Source organism: Xyrauchen texanus, chromosome 4, assembly GCF_025860055.1.
Source record: "Xyrauchen texanus isolate HMW12.3.18 chromosome 4, RBS_HiC_50CHRs, whole genome shotgun sequence".
In the NCBI taxonomy this organism is placed as follows: Eukaryota; Metazoa; Chordata; class Actinopteri; order Cypriniformes; family Catostomidae; genus Xyrauchen; species Xyrauchen texanus.
In genome coordinates, this window is record NC_068279.1 from 32,706,412 (window position 1) to 32,724,997 (window position 18,586).

An 18,586-nucleotide genomic window follows, 5' to 3' on the forward strand; every position below is an offset into this window, starting at 1 on the left:
GAGAGAGGCCAGAGATGAGGACCACAGGGGAAGATAAATTCTGTGATTCTATAAGCATTTCCCATGGGAGAATCAGATGTATTTCATTAAAGGAATAAGAATAAACATATTACAAAAATAAACAAATCCAATATTAAATATTTTGTCTATCATCTCTTACAATTATCACACCATTGTTTGTTTTGCAGCGTCAGTAATATGCACTATTCTCCTCCTCTTAGTTAAAAACAAACTAAGAGACTTGGTATGAGCTTTTGAAGAGGACACTGTGTTGACACTGAATGTGAGCAATTATTGAGTGATAAGGCCTGGTATATCCAGAGAGTGAAAGCTACAAGCCCCTGCCTAAAGAGGAATGATGGAAAACATGAGGTCTACATATGTGCAAGGTGATCAGATTACCTCCGCCTAAAACTCACCTGTACTGTATTTAAACTGAAATGGCCTTAAAAAACATCATGAAGACTCAGGAATAAAAGTGAAGAAACAAAGAACCGCTGGTGGTAGGATTTTGGATAGGTATGTGAAGGAAACATAGGCTTAAATCATGGAATATAATTATTTAAATAAAGGTTCAACACACATACATCATACAGTATGTTATCAAATGGTCCATTATTTTCTTGGCTGGGCTGTGCAGATGTATCATGCATGTGTGATAGAGAATCAGTCCTCAGACAGGTTGAGAAAATTGAGAGAAAAAAGATGAGAGGTTCTGTTATTACATTCAGAAATGGAAACGGAGCCAAAGTCTCCTTCAAACAGTAATAAAATAGTCTGTCCTCAGCAGTTTAATTTAGTCTCGGAGGAATCAACATACCCCGTCATATGCATAAGCTGGAATACAGCAGAAATGAGTTGCATTACGCAGTATTTGTTCCTCAGCCAATTTGGCTGATATTAGAGTAATGTATCCTTGTAGAAGGCCTTTACACAATATGTTGATTGAGCTTGAGGATTTTGTTCCTCATCAGGGAGGGAGGGAGAAGAGAACACATAATTTTCAAACCCAGCCAGCTGTTATTAACTCTGGCTCATCCAACAGTCAAAACACTTTGTTAGGATTTTTTAAAATTATTATTATTATTACTATTTTATTTTATTATTTTTTTTACAAATGAACACTAGATGGATTAAACTTCATGAACATGGATGAAAATCAAGGGTGGTGATATTCTACACAAAATCGTATCATCACCTGCTTACTAATGAGCAATAGCTGTAGTGTAAAAATGTGTGAGGAGCCTCATTTTACTCTGTATGAGCACTTTCCCAGACATGAAGACAAGGCAGTGAGGCTGATCACTAGACTGAATTAGTTTTTCACACCAGTTTGAGTTAAGAAAAGTATTGCCATGTGTTTTATTTGCTGTTGCATAGTCCTTTTCTTCTGTTTTCACCATGTGGCTTTCCTGGGAAATGATAGAAAGTGACGTCACGGCAGGGCTGGACTGTAGTTTATTAGTCAGCGCGAAGTGCCAGGTTTGAGCTCAGATGAGGCTCTGTCCAGCCAGTCAACTTAATCACCACAAACTCGTCAAGAGGCGGGCATGTCTTTCAAATAAGTTTACAAAGCTGAGGCATTGACCCAAGTTCCAGAGCTTTAAACTCACTTAACTTTTTGCTCAATTTTAAGCGTATTTGAAGTTTCTTGTTTGAGGATAAGTGGTGCTCGATACTTTATAGAGGAGACAAGCGCATTGAAACATCCAACATTGGATTCAAGTTTCTGTTTATCGTCTTTCAGTTGAGAAAACCGACTAGTGATGGGTGTCCTGTCACTTAGGGTACTTATAGTAGGAGCTGTAGTAAGTCTGACTATAGCTGATCTGGTAAGTGTTAATGATTTACTGTTTATAAGCTACTCGTGAAGTCGAATGAAAGTTATCAGTGAATGAAAGTTCGCGGTAGAACTGTGCGGTGACAGTTGCCCTCGCGCTTGAAATCCAACTGGAATTCAAACTAAAATTTAATTTCAAAATTCATATTCAAGCGGGTTAGAATAGTCTCCGCTTCATTTTGAGTTTATTAGTTATGTTCGAATTATTTAGTGTTTATTTAGTATTTACTCTAAACTTGATGTTCTGGCGCAGGGAAAAAAAACTTCTAGAGAAAGTTTGTGCAGTTTTTGTGAGAGTATTCCCAGTTTAGCGACTGTCAGATTCCCCCCCTTTATGTTTTTTCTTTTTCTACTAACTGCTCTTTCTCAGCTGTTTTGTAAATATAAATCTGGCTGCATGTCTCCTGCGTTTGACGTTTTGCTCTCTTTTCCTTGCAGGCTGGTGAAAGAATAGAAAAGGAAGGTAAAGTATAGTCTTTGTTGTCCATCATGTCTGTGCTGTGCTAGTGGTTGTACTTTTCTCAATATTTTTTAATGATAAAAGTAACTTTATACCGTCATTTTGATGCTCCATTAATGTGAACAGCTGCAAAAAAAAAAAAAAAAAAAACGAATGACGTTGTCAAAATCATGAGGTGCTGTTATCATTTACATCTCTCAGTGAATCAGGACAAATATTTTAATCAAAAAATGAATCAGAATTGTTTAACAGTTGGCACAGGATAAGCCCCAAGGTTGCCATAAGAGATGATGCAAGTAAAAATATCTAAAGATTTAGAGATAGTCTATTAATAATTGATTAATCAACTTGAGAAAAGAAAAAAATAATAAATTGGTGAATGGTTTGCCTGTAAATCTCGACAGGATAAGTGCAACAGTACTTGGCACTTCCTCTGAAGTGAAATGTACCCATTAGTACTTAATGGCCTCACTGCTGTAGTTGGACCCTTTTTTAGGCGAAAAGTGGGAGAACTTCAAGAAGTTCATTGTATGGGGAAGGAAAATGTTTAATGTTGTGAACGAACATAATTCTAATGCATTTTTTGTATGACCTAGTTTGCCTAGCCAGTAAGTGGATGTTTATTCTATTCAACAAGATTTTCGAATTCTGGACAATGGTCCAGTTTAAGCAGTGACAGTAAGAGTGTTGACAGAAATTAGTCCCTTTTGAAGTGATAAATTAGCATGTCTCAATATTAGATGGATATAATTTTGTGTTTGAATTGATTGAATGAATTGCCGTAGTTATCGAACAATCACTTTTTATTTTATTTCTCACGTTGTCCAAATTACCATTGCAAATTGCAAGGCTAAGAGTGCAAGGCTTTGGCTTTGGTACATTTTTCTTTTTTAAATGATTACCTGTATGCGAACCATCAATCATATGTCAATAGGTAGGCCAAGCACTAAAATGCCTCTAAAAAAATGCTTTGAAATGTAAGAGACTGTTTAATGCTTATAAAGAGCCATTCAGTAGGCTGTTAGGGTGTTTACAAATTCCACAATTTTTAACTACTATTATTTAGCCTTTTTTTTTTTTATCTTTCTCCCTCTGGACTTTTTGTAACCTAGCAGAAGTGGTCAAATTATCTTATGTATAGCATGAGATTGTGTTTGCAGAGTTGACATAGAGTGCATTAAATGTGAGATTTGAATTTTATGGATTTTTAATTTGTAATATGCTGAACGTAAATATGCATTTACATGATCATCTATCTTCTGTCTTATCAGACCTATTGAAAAGGCGTTTAAAAGAGTATGGTCTGATTACCCCCATAAGCACAGATGCAGAGGGACACTACCTCTCACATCTCCTCTCAGCCAATCACAAGCAGCGTGTGAAGCGTGAGGTTTTGGAAGGGTCAGCTCAAGTAGAGAAGCTGTTCTTTAACATCACTGTCTTTGGCAAGGATTTCCACCTCCGACTACATCCCAACCACCGACTAGTAGCTCCAGGAGCCATGGTGGACTGGCATGATGAGATTGAACCTGGAAACGTGACTCAGAACGGAGCCCATTCAGAGAGAATACTAAGAAGGGAGTTTCTGAAAACTGACTGTACATTTATTGGGGACATCACGGATGTGCCTGGAGCCTCTGTCGCCATTAACAACTGCGATGGGCTGGTGAGTGTTGTTTCCATTTGTTTTCTTTATAAAATTCAGGTCTGTCACAAATGACAAAATAGCACAGAATCAAGAAGTCACAAAGTGTCTGTGTAGTTAATAAAATGGACAAATGGCATTAAAAAGGTATCTTGGCCTGTTTTTGTACTGTACCTCATTTATGACAATGATTTCGTTTTTCTAAATCTCTGGGCATATCCTTGCTGATGCTGTGTGGTAAATTGAGTTGAATTAGTAAACCTTTTCTAAACCTACAAGGAACTAGTGGTCGATATGGGTCGATATGGGTTTTGTAATAGCCAATGCCGATCTCCAAAGAGCAGGGTGGCCGATAGGCAGATAAAATGCCGATATGTCACACAATTTAATATAATAAATAACATAAACATAACATTGCTAAACAAATGAATAAACTCATATATAACAATATATTTACTCAATTTCACACAAAACTTTAACTTTGTAAAAAATAATCTAAAAAAAAAAAAAGGGAAGATAGCAGTTTCTTCTGATTTCTGTTTAGTTATAAAATGTTAGTAATTTATTTGCACGTGAAGAAATAATTAATATATTAGGAAGAAGAAAATAAGAGTAAACACAGTAGTCCAGCAACCATGGATGGCATGTCCATGTTAGCAATCGCATTTTCTCAAAAAATACAGAATCAAACCATTTGTACATACAATGCATAGTGAATAAAACATTTACTTAAAGGCAATGTCAAGCGCTTTTACTTTGAAGTTGCTCTCACGCTCTAGTGCAGATCCAGCACGAACAGCAATCCCCTGAGAGTTTAAATGGCCTGGATGACCTGCTTGGATTTTCGCAGATCTTTTAATACTGATCCATACATTTTTAATCTGGCTGATAGAAAACGCGCTTCAGAGGAAGATATTAGATGAGCGCTCGATGGGAAGAAAACACTGGATTTTCGTGAGGTTTGTGAATTACATCTGTTTCAACGAGATATCTGCATATTTGCAAATGGTATATAATAGAAGTTTTTTTTTTTATATTTGCCTTTTATCATTAGAAAAGTAAGATTAAAGTTACAGGGAACTGCTGAGGAGAGGCTGATAGAATACGTGCTTTAGAGTTAAATAAATGGTTGTGTACATGTCTCAGTCGCTTCATGTGCAAGCAGGTGATTTTTGTAACCCTCAAGAAACAAATAGGCCAAACGGGAAAATTTAGACTTTATAAATTATCGGCGTCGGCCAATTTATCACCTTCAGTAATATATCAATTGACCACTTCAAGGAACCTACTACTGTGACCACCACATTTTTTATCATAAAATGTGCAGTGTGCTTTAGACCTAACCTTTTTTTATTTCAAGGAAAACCCCCCCCTCTAAATCCCCCCTCAACCCCAACCAAAATAGACTGTGACCAGTGACTGTCAGCTATAAAATTTACCGTAAAAAGTCTAAATGAGTCAAGTGTTAAATTACAAGTACACAATTGTGTTTTGTTTGGAATGGGTTGAAATTTAAGTTCACTGAAAATCTTTCCTATGGTGAATTGGAAAAGATAAACTTTCATTCCCCTCTCCAGTCAGGGTGGTACTAATCCCCTCACCTGCCTGTCTTCAAATCAGAGCGTTCAGAGAGCGGGACGTTATGCATGGTACTCTGTCTTTTTCAGCCTTATAACTCACTCACATAAGAATATGATAGTAGCGGTTGAGTGAACTTCAGGTTATGCCAGAAAGCTGCTAAATAGGATGTAGTCTTTCTCCTGAGGGCATCTCCAACACTAGTGTGAGAAAAAGAGAGGACTTTGCATAGACTTTGAAAAAGCAAGCATGCATGGCCAAAGTGTTGTGTTGAGTTGAATTATGGCTGTGTTGATATTGCACTGTGGTTTCTTTGGAATCAAGCGGTGGCATTTACTACAGGAGGTTATTTATCTAAACGTAAACTTGGTCACCACCCTCGCTCTCTCTTTGGTATCAAATGGAAAGTGTCAGCTTTCCAAATAATTAACTTTTCATAAGGACTAATGACCTGCATAGGAATAACAAAACAAAATGAAATGAAACATCAACAATAAAACATCAGCAGGAAGCAGTGAAATCTTTGGGGGTATTTATACTTGGTCAGTTCATGCGGTTCTGCTGATCGGATTGCTATTTGATCATGAACAGACCAAGTGTAAATGCCTTCCAAGACGGATTCATGATGGATTTAAATCTGATCACTCAACTCCAGAGGTGGTTTGAAAAAAATGTGATTGCAGTTGTCTGTTCAAGCTACATTTGTAAATTTTAGTCCGGCCAAACAATGCTACGTTAGCATAGTGGTGTAACGGTATGACATTTTTACAGAATTATAACCATAACAAAAATTACCAAGGTATTACGGTATCACAGTATTTAGGTGCATTGATAATATTATTAACAATTTAATATTTGGTTATGAAATATGGCCGGACACGCATCCCCCTCCACCACTTGGGACAGAACAGCACCCAGTTCCCTGTCCGATGTGTCCACCTGCAAAACAAAAGGGAGAGAGAAATTGGGAATGCAGAAGCGGGTCACCACAAAGTGCTGCTTTTACCTGTGTGAAAGCCCATTGGCATGGCTCCATACACTGGATTGTGTCTGGAGCTCCATTTATAGTGAGATCAGTCAGTAGGCTGGTGACGTCCGAATAATTAGGTACAAATCTTCTATAATAGCCAGCCAGCCCCAAGAAATTTCTCACCTCCTTTTTTGGTCTTAGGACTCGGGCAGGTCGCAATCACTGCGGTTTTATCAATTTGGGGTCGCACCTGCCAATACCCCAAGTGGAACCCCAGATACCATACCTCTACCTGTCCAATTGCGCACCTCTTTGGGTTTGCTGTGAGCCCTGCTCATTGCAGCAACCTTAGAAAGGCCTCTAGATGCTGCATGTGCCACTGCCAATCATTACTGTAAATAATGATATCATCCAAATAAGCTGCGGCATATGCAGCGTGCAGTTTGAGGAGAGATTATTTTGAAGAGTGCATCCGCAACACTATGAGCTGAGATGTTGCGAAGAGGCACTGTTTCCGGGTATCGCGTTGCTTAGTCCACCAAAACCAACACAAAGCGATGCCCGCATGCTGACCATTCTAATGGCCCGATGAGGTCCATGCGAACTCTGTCAAAGGGAACCTTGATCAATAGAAGAGAGCTCAATTGAGTGGCAGGCAGATTTACCAGCTGATATTCGCAGCATGTCGCATATCTACCACTGGCTAACATCCCTGTGAATGCCCGGCAAATAGAAATGGGCCATGAGATGGTTTTCTCCTGTCCCAAATTACCCGCATTTGGACTTTGATGAGCCACCTGGAACAACATTTCCCAATGGCTCCTTGGTACTAACAACTGGGTTGTATCTTCTTTTGTCTGAGCGTCCTGTGTCACTCGATACAACCAATTGTTTATAATTGAGAAATAAGGAAATGTGAGTGCAATGCGCGGCTGAAGGCATTGACCATCAATTACTTTCACTTGGTCAAATGCATGCTTAAGAGTCTCATTTTGTGTCTGCTCCAGAGGAATTCCTCTAAGGGCTGAGGAAGTCGAGGCATCCCCCTCCCTTACGTCATCCTGACGTGGAGCTGACGTAGATGGTTCAGCTTGACCTCCCCCATTAGCACATTGCACACTCCACACTGTCCCACTGTATTACAGGACCCATCCACACACAACCCTTTTAACAATTCCGGAAAAGCTGGCCAATTAGTAAATGGTGAGGCGGAAACTAACCACAGCCTAAATGTTATGCTTTTAAAACCGAAATAGAATAGTGACAGTCACTGCAGAATAATCATAAATATCCCCGTGCACACACCTCACTTCACCCGATTATTTGTATTCAATGCCCCATATTGAATCAATGAGGAATGGAGGTTTGGTTACAACCTGAATCCACCAAGGCTTGGTATGTACCCCCCTAATACTCAAGGGTATTTGGTACATCCCAGCTCGATCGGGGGCGGTCTGTGGAGTTTCGGGGACCCGAATAAACATCCCCACCTCCATCACCAGGCACAGTGGACAGCTCCCCGCAACTCCAAAAGACCGGCCCAAACCTCACACCCACACTAATAGTGGCAGCTTCCCTCACCTGAGAGGAAGAATGGGTAGAGCTGGGGCAGAGAGAATTGGGAGGGTTAATACACAGTGCGCTGGCCTCAGGGGATTGTTCCACCATTTCCGGGGGAACGGGATAGTTCGGAAGGAAGGAGGGGAGGGGACGGGATCACAGAGAAAGAGAGAGTGGGGCACGCCGTACCCCAGCTACGCCGCTAAATGGTCCTCTGCCAACTGTACTGCTTCATCCAGCGATGCCGGGCTGTGGCACTGGACACCTTTTGGTAGTTGGGAGATGAATTGCTCCACCACCACGAGATCGATGACATGCCCGCTGTTGCTTTGCTTCTCAGCCAGCACCCACTGCCGGCAGGCGTCACGGAGCTGTAGAGCGAAGGCAAAAGGGTGGCCAACTTTGCTCATCATCAGGGATCATCAGTGCACCTTTGGACTGCAGCCAACCTGCTGCAGGATTGCTTTCTTCAGCTTTGAGTACCTCAGGAGGTTGTTGACTGGTAGCTGTTGGTCCACTCCAGTCAGCAGCGGTAAGAGGTGGACTATTCATTACACCCGTGGCTTCCAGAGCTTGGGCTGTGCACTCGAAGAGCTCCAGAAAGGTCTTCGGATCGTCTTGCGCCCCCATCTTCACAAGGAACACATGGGGGTTTGCTGCTGCCAGGGTCACAGCGTGCACCCCCTCCTGAGGCACCAAGCTCCGCAATGCCCATTGGTCCTGTTCTTGGCCTCAAAGGAGCACCTCAAAGCACTGTTGCTGCTCTGCCCGCAGATCCATGAAGGCCTGGTGCTGAGCCTGGTGGATGCTGCCGAGGGATCGGAACACTTCCTCCAGCGGCGAATATGGCTCCATAGCAGCATACTCTTAGGGTCCAGGGTTTTTGCACCAGTGTATTAAAGGTTCGTATTTGAATCAAAGGAGGAAGTTGGAGCTGGTATTCACAGTCGACCTGAGTCAGAGTTTTATTAACAAAAATAATAGAAAATCGCTGTGCAGCTTCACACTCAACCAAAAGTCTGCTTTGCAGCATAAAAGATATGTGTAACGGTTACCCTGTCTTGTCTCACTGTTGCCCTTTGTTTGTATTTTGTCACTTTTGTTATTCCTTAGTTTTCACTTTTGTCACCCTTGTACCTCCATAGTCTTCCTGTCAGCCCTCGTGTTCACTGTTCATTGTTTTCACCTGCCCTCGTTAAGTTTGCCATTTGCTTCTGTTTGTCATCTTGTTATCTTGTTCAGTGTTCTGTTTGTTCATTGGCCCCTTAGTTCTATGTTTATGTATATATATCCTGGTTTTTGTTTCAGTCCTTGTCTATCGTTGAATGTTGTTGTGCGTAGTTTATGCTCGCTCCCATGCCCGTGTTCCCGTGTTTCCAGTTCCTGTGTTTTCGTGTTTTGTTTTCATTTTGCCCATCGTGGTAGTTTTGTTTGTTCATCCCTGTTTGTTTCCTTTTTATCAATAAACCCGCATTTGGATCCTCATCCCTTGTCTGACTCCGACCTCATTCGTAACAGAATGATAGACCACCATGGATCCAGCGGTTCAACAAGCAAATTACCACCTGCTCTGCTTGAGGCAAGAAGACCGCCCTATAGAGGACCACATCCACGACTTCCTTAAGCTGGCGAGTATTTCGGATTTCCCGGACTACACTCTGGTGGTCTTCTTCAGGGGCAATCTGCACCCTGCACTGAAGGAGCGGCTGCCACAGGCGACGCGTGACTGGACCCTCCGCGACTTCCTGGTGGCGACCCTACTGGTGTGCTACTCACCGCTCGCGGTGGACGTTGCTGAGAAGGACCCTGCCTCACCGTCCACAGTGGTGTCTCTTCAGCCACCCCTGGCGCCCCCTGTAACACCAACTGCACCTGTCAACGAGGTCACCCTCACGTCAGTCACCTTCCACGAGCCAGCGCGGCCCTCTTCGTCTGCCCGGAGGAGGGAGAGAAGACGGGCTTCCGCCTTCCGGCCCACGCCTGCCCCGGTCTTCGAGCCAGAGCCCACGCCTTCCACGGTCAGCGAGCCTGTGCCCACGCCTTCCACGGTCAGCGAGCCAGCGCCCATGCTTTCAATGGTGAGCGAGCCAGCGCCCACGCCTGTCACGGTGAGCGAGCCAGCGCCTACGCATGTCACTGTGAGCGAGCCTGCGCCTACGCATGTCACTGTGAGCGAGCCTGCGCCTATGCATGTTACTGTGAGCGAGCCTGTCACCTCAGAAGTCAGTGAGCCAGTGCCTGTAGCCTCAAACGTCCCTGAGCCAGCGCCTGTAGCCTCGACCGTCCCTGAGCCAGCGCCTGTAGCCTCGACCGTCCCTGAGCCAGCGCCTGTAGCCTCGACCGTCCCTGAGCCAGCGCCTGTAGCCTCGACCGTCCCTGAGCCAGCACCTTTAGCCTCGACCGTCCCTGAGCCAACGCCTGAAGCCTCGACCGTCCAAGAGCCAGTACCAGTAGCCGTGACCGTCCAAGAGCCAGTGCCTGAAGCCTCGACTGTCCAAGAGCCAGTGCCAGTAGCCATGACCGTCCAAGAGCCAGTGCCAGTAGCCATGTCTGTCCAAGAGCCAGTGCCAGTAGCCACGACCGTCCAAGAGCCAGTGCCAGTAGCGTTGACCGTCCAAGAGCCAGCGCCAGTAGCCGTGACCGTCCAAGAGCCAGCGCCAGTAGCCGTGACCGTCCAAGAGCCAGCACCAGTGGCCGTGACCGTCCAAGAGCCAGCGCCAGGAGCCAGGACCGCCCAAGAGCCAGCGCCAGTGGTCGTGCCCGTCCTAGAGCCAGCGCCTCTCAAGCCTCTCGAGCCTTCCAGGGCTCCTCCTCCCGAGTCTTCCAGGGCTCTGCCTCTCAAGTCTCTCAAGCCTCCTAGGGCTCCGCCTCTCAAGCCTCTCGAGCCTTCCAGGGCTCCGCCTCCCAAGTCTCTCAAGTCTCTCGAGTCTTCTAGGGCTCCTCCTCCCGAGCTTTCCAGAGCTCTGCCTTCCAAGCTTTCCAGAGCTCCGCCTTCCGAGTTTTCCGAGCTTTCCAGAGCTCCGCCTTCCGAGTTTCCTGAGCTTTCCAGAGCTCCGCCTTCCGAGCTTCCCGAGCTTTCCAGAGCTCCGCCTTCCGAACTTTCCAGAGCTCCGCCTTCTGAGCTTCCCGAGCTTTCCAGAGCTCCGCCTTCTGAGCTTCCTGAGCTTTCCAGAGCTCCGCCCACCGAGCTTCCCAGAGCTCCACCTCTCAAGCCTCTCGAGCCTGCCGGAGCTCCGCCCCTCAAGCCTCTCGAGCCTTCCAGGGCTCCACCCCTCAAGCCTCTCGAGCCTTCCAGGGCTCCGCCCCTCAAACCTTTCGAGCCTTCCAGGGCTTCGCCTCTCGAGCCTTCCAGGGCTCCGCCCCTCAAGCCTCTCGAGCCTTCCAGGGCTTCCGCCCCTCGAGCCTTCCAGGGCTCCGCCCCTCAAGCCCCTCGAGCCTTCCAGGGCTCCGCCCCTCAAGTCTCTCGAGCCACCCAGGGCTCCGCCCCTCAAGTCTCTCGAGCCACCCATGGCTCCGCCTCCAGAGCCTCCTACGACTCCGCCTCCAGAGCCTCCTACGGCTCCACCTCCCGAGCCTCCTAGTGCTCTTCTCCCGGAACCTCCTACGGCTCCGCCTCCAGAGCCTCCTACGGCTCCGCCTCCTGAGCCTCCTACGGCTCTGCTCCCAGAGACTCCAGAGCCTTCTAGGGCTCCGCCCCTCAAGCCTCTCGAGCCTCCCAGGGCTCCACCCCTCAAGTCTCTCAAGCCACCCACGGCTCTGCCTCCAGAGCCTCCTACGGCTCCGCCTCCAGAGCCTCCTGCGGCTCCACCTCCTGAGCCTCCTAGAGCTCTTCTCCCCGAGCCTTTTATGGCTCCGCCTCCTGAGCCTCCAGAGCCTCCCTCAGCTCCGCCTCCCTTGGCTCCGCCTCCTGGGCCTCCCGAGCCTCCCTCAGCTCCGCCTCCTGAGCCTCCAGAGCCTCCCTCAGCTCTGCCTCCTGCTCCTCCTGAGCTTTCCATGGGTCCGCCTCCCTTGGCTCCGCCTCCTGGGCCTCCAGAACCTCCCACAGCTTCGTCTCCAGAGCCCCTCTCAGCTCCGCCTCCGGGACCTGTCGCTGTCCTGAGGCTGCCTCCCAGGCCTCCTAGACCTGTCCCTGTCCTGTGGCCTCCTCCCGGGCCTCCTGACCCTGTTCCCGTCCTGTGGCCTCCTCCCAGGCCTCCTGACCCTGTTCCCATCCTGTGGCCGCCTCCCAGGCCTCCTGACCCGGTCCCAGTACTGTGGCCTCTTCCCAGGCCCCCTGACCCGGTCTCTGTCCTTGCCAAGTGGCCAGCTCCCGGGCCATCTAAACCGGCCTCTGTCCTGTGGCCACCTCCCAGGCCCCCCGAACCGGCCCCTGCTCTACGGCCATCTCCCAGTCCACATAAAACCCGTCCCTACCCGGTGGAAGCTCCCCAGGCCACCCGACCTGGTTCCCAGCACACACCCCCAGAGACTGCTTATCTGCCCTCTCGCCCTCCTTGGTCTGTCTCCGTGTCCCTTGTGCCCCCCGTGGACTGCCTGTCTGCCCCTCGTTGCCTCCCAGACTGCCTGTCTGCCCCTCGTTGCCCCCTGGACTGCCTGTCTGCCCCTCGTTGCCCCCTGGACTGCCTGTCTGCCCTTTGTGCCCCCAGTCATTGGTCATTTGTTCTTCCCGTTTTTGGTTTTGTTGATCGTCTGGTATCCGATCCTTGAGGGGGGGGCTATGTAACGTTTACCCTGTCTTGTCTCACTGTTGCCCTTTGTTTGTATTTTGTCACTTTTGTTATTCCTTAGTTTTCACTTTTGTCACCCTTGTACCTCCATAGTCTTCCTGTCAGCCCTCGTGTTCACTGTTCATTGTTTTCACCTGCCCTCGTTAAGTTTGCCATTTGCTTCTGTTTGTCATCTTGTTATCTTGTTCAGTGTTCTGTTTGTTCATTGGCCCCTTAGTTCTATGTTCATGTATATATATCCTGGTTTTTGTTTCAGTCCTTGTCTATCGTTGAATGTTGTTGTGCGTAGTTTATGCTCGCGACCATGCCTGTGTTCCCGTGTTTCCAGTTCCTGTGTTTTCGTGTTTTGTTTTCATTTTGCCCATCGTGGTAGTTTTGTTTGTTCATCCCTGTTTGTTTCCTTTTTATCAATAAACCCGCATTTGGATCCTCATCCCTTGTCTGACTCCGACCTCATTCGTAACAATATGACAGGTCTGCTTTTCAGCTCAACACTCTGTATAAACACTCGGAACAGACACGTAGTCTCTGGTCTGTATTTCTCTCTCTCTGGACTTGGCCGTCTTTTAACTCTTCATTATAACACAATTCATCTCAGGTGGATATCCTTACCTCTTTTGCTCTCCCAACCTCCACAAATACCTATTGAAAATCTATTATTCATTTGCAGTTTATTTATTTCCATTTTTTCTAACAGTGTCTATTTTGTGCCACAGTTTCACTGTCAATTTCCTGCATGCATATTGTCAATGTCAATTTCCTGCACACCACAAGCCATGCACTTTGTAAACCATATTTAGTACTATGCTTTATATGTAAAATATATTATTAGTAGTATAAGGCATATTGTTGGCCTACTGTTGCGCTGCACTTAAATTAACAAACAGTTGGCACATCGTAATGTTGGACGAGTGCTTAAAACTAGAGATGCACCGATCGACCGGCCAGGGACCAGAATTAGCCGATTTTCTGCATGCTCGGACTGGAACGGTGACCGGCCGGTCAGCCTCACGTCTGTCCGATTCTAAGCCGGTCCGTTTTGTTGCCAGCGGCGCAGGCAATAACGTCACAGCCGCATGTAAACATGTCATTGGAGTGGAGGATCTTCACTGTGTGAGTGAAGAATACATAAAGTTCGCCAAAGTAAACCGTGGGGGAACCACAACAATAACTTTCGGATCAACAAACCTAATTAGACATCTATAACAACATTACACATCTGAAAATGCCCATTTTAAAAAAGAAGCTAAAAAGTGAAAGCGGCTAAAGGTAGCCAGAGCTCAGAGCCAGTCACAAGTCAGCAGCTTCTCCTTTCATTCCTTGGTATGAGCAACGAAAAGACCAAAGCAATTACGAGGAAAATTATGGAATTAATGGCCCTGGATGACCAGCCGTTCTCCATATTTGAGGACAGAGGGATCAGAAATCGGATACATTTCCTCGATACAGAGTAGGAGGTACTTTCCGACGTCGTGTTGCCCTAGTTGTTTAATCTCGTGTCATGTCACACACGCAGTCTGTTATCTGTCAACATTTGGGTACACAAATCCGGGAGAGGGGAAGTGGGTGCTGGATGGCAGAGGCAGGCTAAATACATACAAATTGTGCCGTTGTTGATTTAATGTGCTGAGTAACTTAATTTTTCCCACCGTGTCCGATATTAAAATCAGTGCGACACACATTGCAAAAGGCGTGGGCATTGTCGATATGGCTTCGGGATATAAAATTCAATTCTTCCATCCAGCTGTTGTTAAATTTACATGTATATTTTGCTTTTTTCACCGGAGCACCAGCTCAGTCTTCTCCTCCCATCTACCAGTGATGCTTGATTTAACATCCCGCGTCTACTGCCTGCGCAGATATCAACAGCGCAAATGGGTTGTAGGTTGCCAGGTTGAGGTCATAAATGATTTGTAATTTGTATGATGTGTCGATTGTGTGAGTAGGATGCATTTCATTCAAAATCTGGCTACAGGACCACCTTGGAAAAATATATTGATGTGATTATTCATATAACGTGGTTTGGGCCATACAAATTACGGGAGTTTTTTTGGGAGAAATAACAAAACGGGAGACTCCCGGGAAAAACGGGAGTGTTGACAGGTATGAAGTTACAAGCCGTTCCCGAAGCAGTGCTCAGTTTTACAACTGATATTTGGACATCTAATGTAAGTTGAGCGTATTGGACACTTCAGTTTTTCAGATCTTTGGAATTGTTTTGTTAGACGAGTAATAAAGAAAAAAGGTCCATTTATAATAATAGTGGAAAATGACATCTGTTATATAAAGCAACTCATTTGCAGTTAATTGTTATTTCTACCTCTTTCCAGTCACAGAGCACTTTATTTTGAGAGTTGTTTAAGTGAGAGAAGATCCTGTAACTTAGTGCAGTTTGGGGGAAATTGTAATGTTTAATAATTTTACTTTTATTAAACATTACAATTTTTAAACATTTTATAATTTTGTCTTTTATTATGAAAATAAAATTTAGCATTGAAGAAAGGTAGATTTTGTTTGTATATGTGGTCAATAATAGTTCTTAGAAAGAAAATCGGAATCGGAAAAAATCGGTATCGGCAGGTCACACTTGCAAAAAATCAGAAATCGAAATCGGCCAAGAAAATTGCAATCGGTGCATCTCTACTTAAAACCGTTAAAACCATAAAACAGAAAGCATAAATATAACTTAAGCCTACCTTGTCAGTTCATATCATGTAAATCTACATTGAATCTGGTGTTTTTATGAAACAGGGGCTATAATTTATTATCCTGCATACTTTATTTCCACTTACACCATCTCCACAAATTCCGTGGAATGGTGCTCATGGAGAAGGTGTTAGGTTTAAGGTGATTCCAGGCTGAGCCAATATTTTTTGCGACAAACTTTACAGAGTGGGTAACCATCAGCATTTATGGTGCCTCGTGGGTCTTTAACATACCCAAAGTAATACCAGACAGCATGACTTCAACCTTTGGTAGTGGAAATAAAGGTTCAGGCTCGGAAATGTCTGTATGCTGCGCTCCACACGTGCTGCACCTCTGATGTGCTTGTGATGCGCTGCGCTCGCGAAACATGCATGTCACCTTTAAAATTGAGTGACAGTCAAATGTAACATGAGGAAGGCGATGATATTGCCGATTCTTTCTTAATTAAACTGATTCGGATTTGAGAAAAGTTGTTTATATTCATGCAATACCATCAATGAAAAGATTTCAGCTGTATGATAACCATTCGTTTTAAAACGAGGTGTATTGAAACCGTTACAACCCTACGTCAACATTGGGAAAATACAGGCTTTTCACAAATCAAAACAGCTGTTACCAAGTATTTGCATAGGGTTCTTTTCTTACAATAACTAATAACAAATTAAGATACAGATGCACATTGTAGGAGAGACAGAACTTTCTTCTTCATTTATTTTATGCGGATCGCTGACAAAACATACTAAACAATGACAATGAGTGCGGCTGATGTGCATGACACTTCTTAATTACGACAAGCCCCGAGGGGAAAATCACACAGCGCGCACACAAACAAGCACTGAGCAAAGTCACAAGGAATAAAATAGCTAATAAATCATATCAATCGGATAGTAATATCATCAGTAAAAATTGCATGAAGTGACCAAGTGTAAAAACCCCCTTTGTTTCTAATATTGTTGCTCGACTGGTAGAGCATCAATATTAGCAGAGTAACACTAGCAACACAAAGGTCATGGATTTGATTCCCAGGGAACACACTAAGAAAAATACTGGTAGGGGCCTATAATTTGAAAGCTCTAAGTCACTTTGGATAAAAGTATCTGCAACATGTAATTGTAATGTACAGGTAAGTTAGCAGTTTGAATGCCATGATATTGTGGCAATTATTTATTAATTGGCCTGAGCAATAAGGACTAACTGATTGATGCAATAGTTGACTGAATAATATTACATACTTTTACCTCTAAAATCCTCCTTAGCAGAAAATGTTTTAAGGGGCATAGAATCTCAAGTCTTTGTCATTCAGTTGCCCTCTGCAACTGGACCCTGGACTTCCTCACTAACAGACAACAGTCTGTTAGGATAAGCAACCACAAATCCTCCACCCTCACTTTGAACACTGGTGCACCACAGGGCTGTGCTGAGTCCAATCCTCTACTCCCTCTTCACCCTCGACTAGATACCTGAGTATGGCTCCAACTCCATAATCAAGTTTGCAGATGACACCACGGTGGTAGGTCTGATCAGCGGCGACGATGAGATGGCCTACAGGGAAGAGGTACAGCACCTGGGTAGTGTGGTGTGCCAACAACAATCTCACACTCAACACCCAGAAGCCCAAGGAACTGATTGTGGACTACCGGCGGACTAGGAAAGGACACACACACACACACACTCCCATCTACATTGATGGGGACGAAGTGGAGCGTGTGACAAGCTTCAAGTTCCTGGGTGTCCATATCTCTGAGGATCTTTCCTGGACCCACAACACTCTGATTAAAAAGGCGCAACAGTGCCTTTACTTCCTTAGGAAGCTAAGGAAAGCTCACCTGTCCCCCCATATCCTGCTGAATGTTTACCGCTGCACTATTGAAAGTGTCTTAACAAACTGCATCACAGTGTGGTATGGCAACTGCACTGTCTCAGATCAGAAGGCACTCCAGCGGGTGGTGAAAACTGCCCAATACATCACTGGTGTCCAGCTACCCTCCATCAATGACATTCACAATAAACGCTGCCTAAGGAGGGTGAGAAGCATTATCAAAGACACCTCTCACCCCAACCACGGTCTGTTTACTCCTCTCCCATCTGGGAGACGCTATAGGAGTCTTCGCTGTCGCACCAGCAGACTCAGGAACAGTTTCTTTCCCTCAGCTGTCAGCCTACTGAACTCTAAACTCAGGCGCTGAACACTACATCCCACCCGAACTTCATATTTGTATTTTTCTTTTATTAATTTATATATATATATATATATATATATATATATATATATATATATATTCCTTTTACATTTCTTGCACATAACGTCTACCTCCTGATGCTGGTTGCACTGTTATGGCCACTGGCCATATACATATATTTACACATTTACATATTTATACCTCATTCTGTACAATGCACCTTCAGTTTATGCTTCTTCATTTGCACCTTGTACTGTATTATAGACATTTGCATTGAGCTGGTCTCTGCTTCTCTACATCATAACTTTGCACTCAAAAAACCCATATTGTATATACTTACATATATATATATATATTTATATACACAGGTGAAACTCGAAAAATTAGAATATCGTGCAAAAGTTCATTAATTTCAGTAATTCAACTTAAAAGGTGAAACTAATATATTATATAGACTCATTACAAGCAAAGTAAGATATTTCAAGCCTTTATTTGATATAATTTTGATGATTATGGCTTACAGCTTATGAAAACCCCAAATTCAGAATCTCAGAAAATTTGAATATTACATGAAATCAATAAAAAAAGGATTTTAAATACAGAAATGTCGGCCCTCTGAAAAGTATAATCATGCATATGTACTCAGTACTTGGTTTGGGCCCCTTTTGCATTAATTACTGCCTCAATGCGGCGTTGCATGGATGCTATCAGCCTGTGGCACTGCTGAGGTGTTATGGAAGACCAAGATGCTTCAATAGCGGCCTTCAGCTCTTCTGCATTGTTTGGTCTCATGTCTCTCATCTTTCTCTTAGCAATGCCCCATAGATTCTCTATGGGGTTCAGGTCAGACGAGTTTGCTGGCCAATCAAGCACAGTAATACCATGGTCATTGAACCAGGTTTTGGTACTTTTGGCAGTGT

At 44.7% G+C, this 18,586-nt stretch overlaps 1 pseudogene; it reads left to right on the forward strand.

Annotated features, from left to right (window-relative positions):
• Positions 1-1,762: 1,762 nt before the first annotated feature.
• LOC127642881 (A disintegrin and metalloproteinase with thrombospondin motifs 3-like) overlaps positions 1,763-18,586 on the forward strand; it is a 216,424-nt pseudogene continuing 199,600 nt past the window's right edge.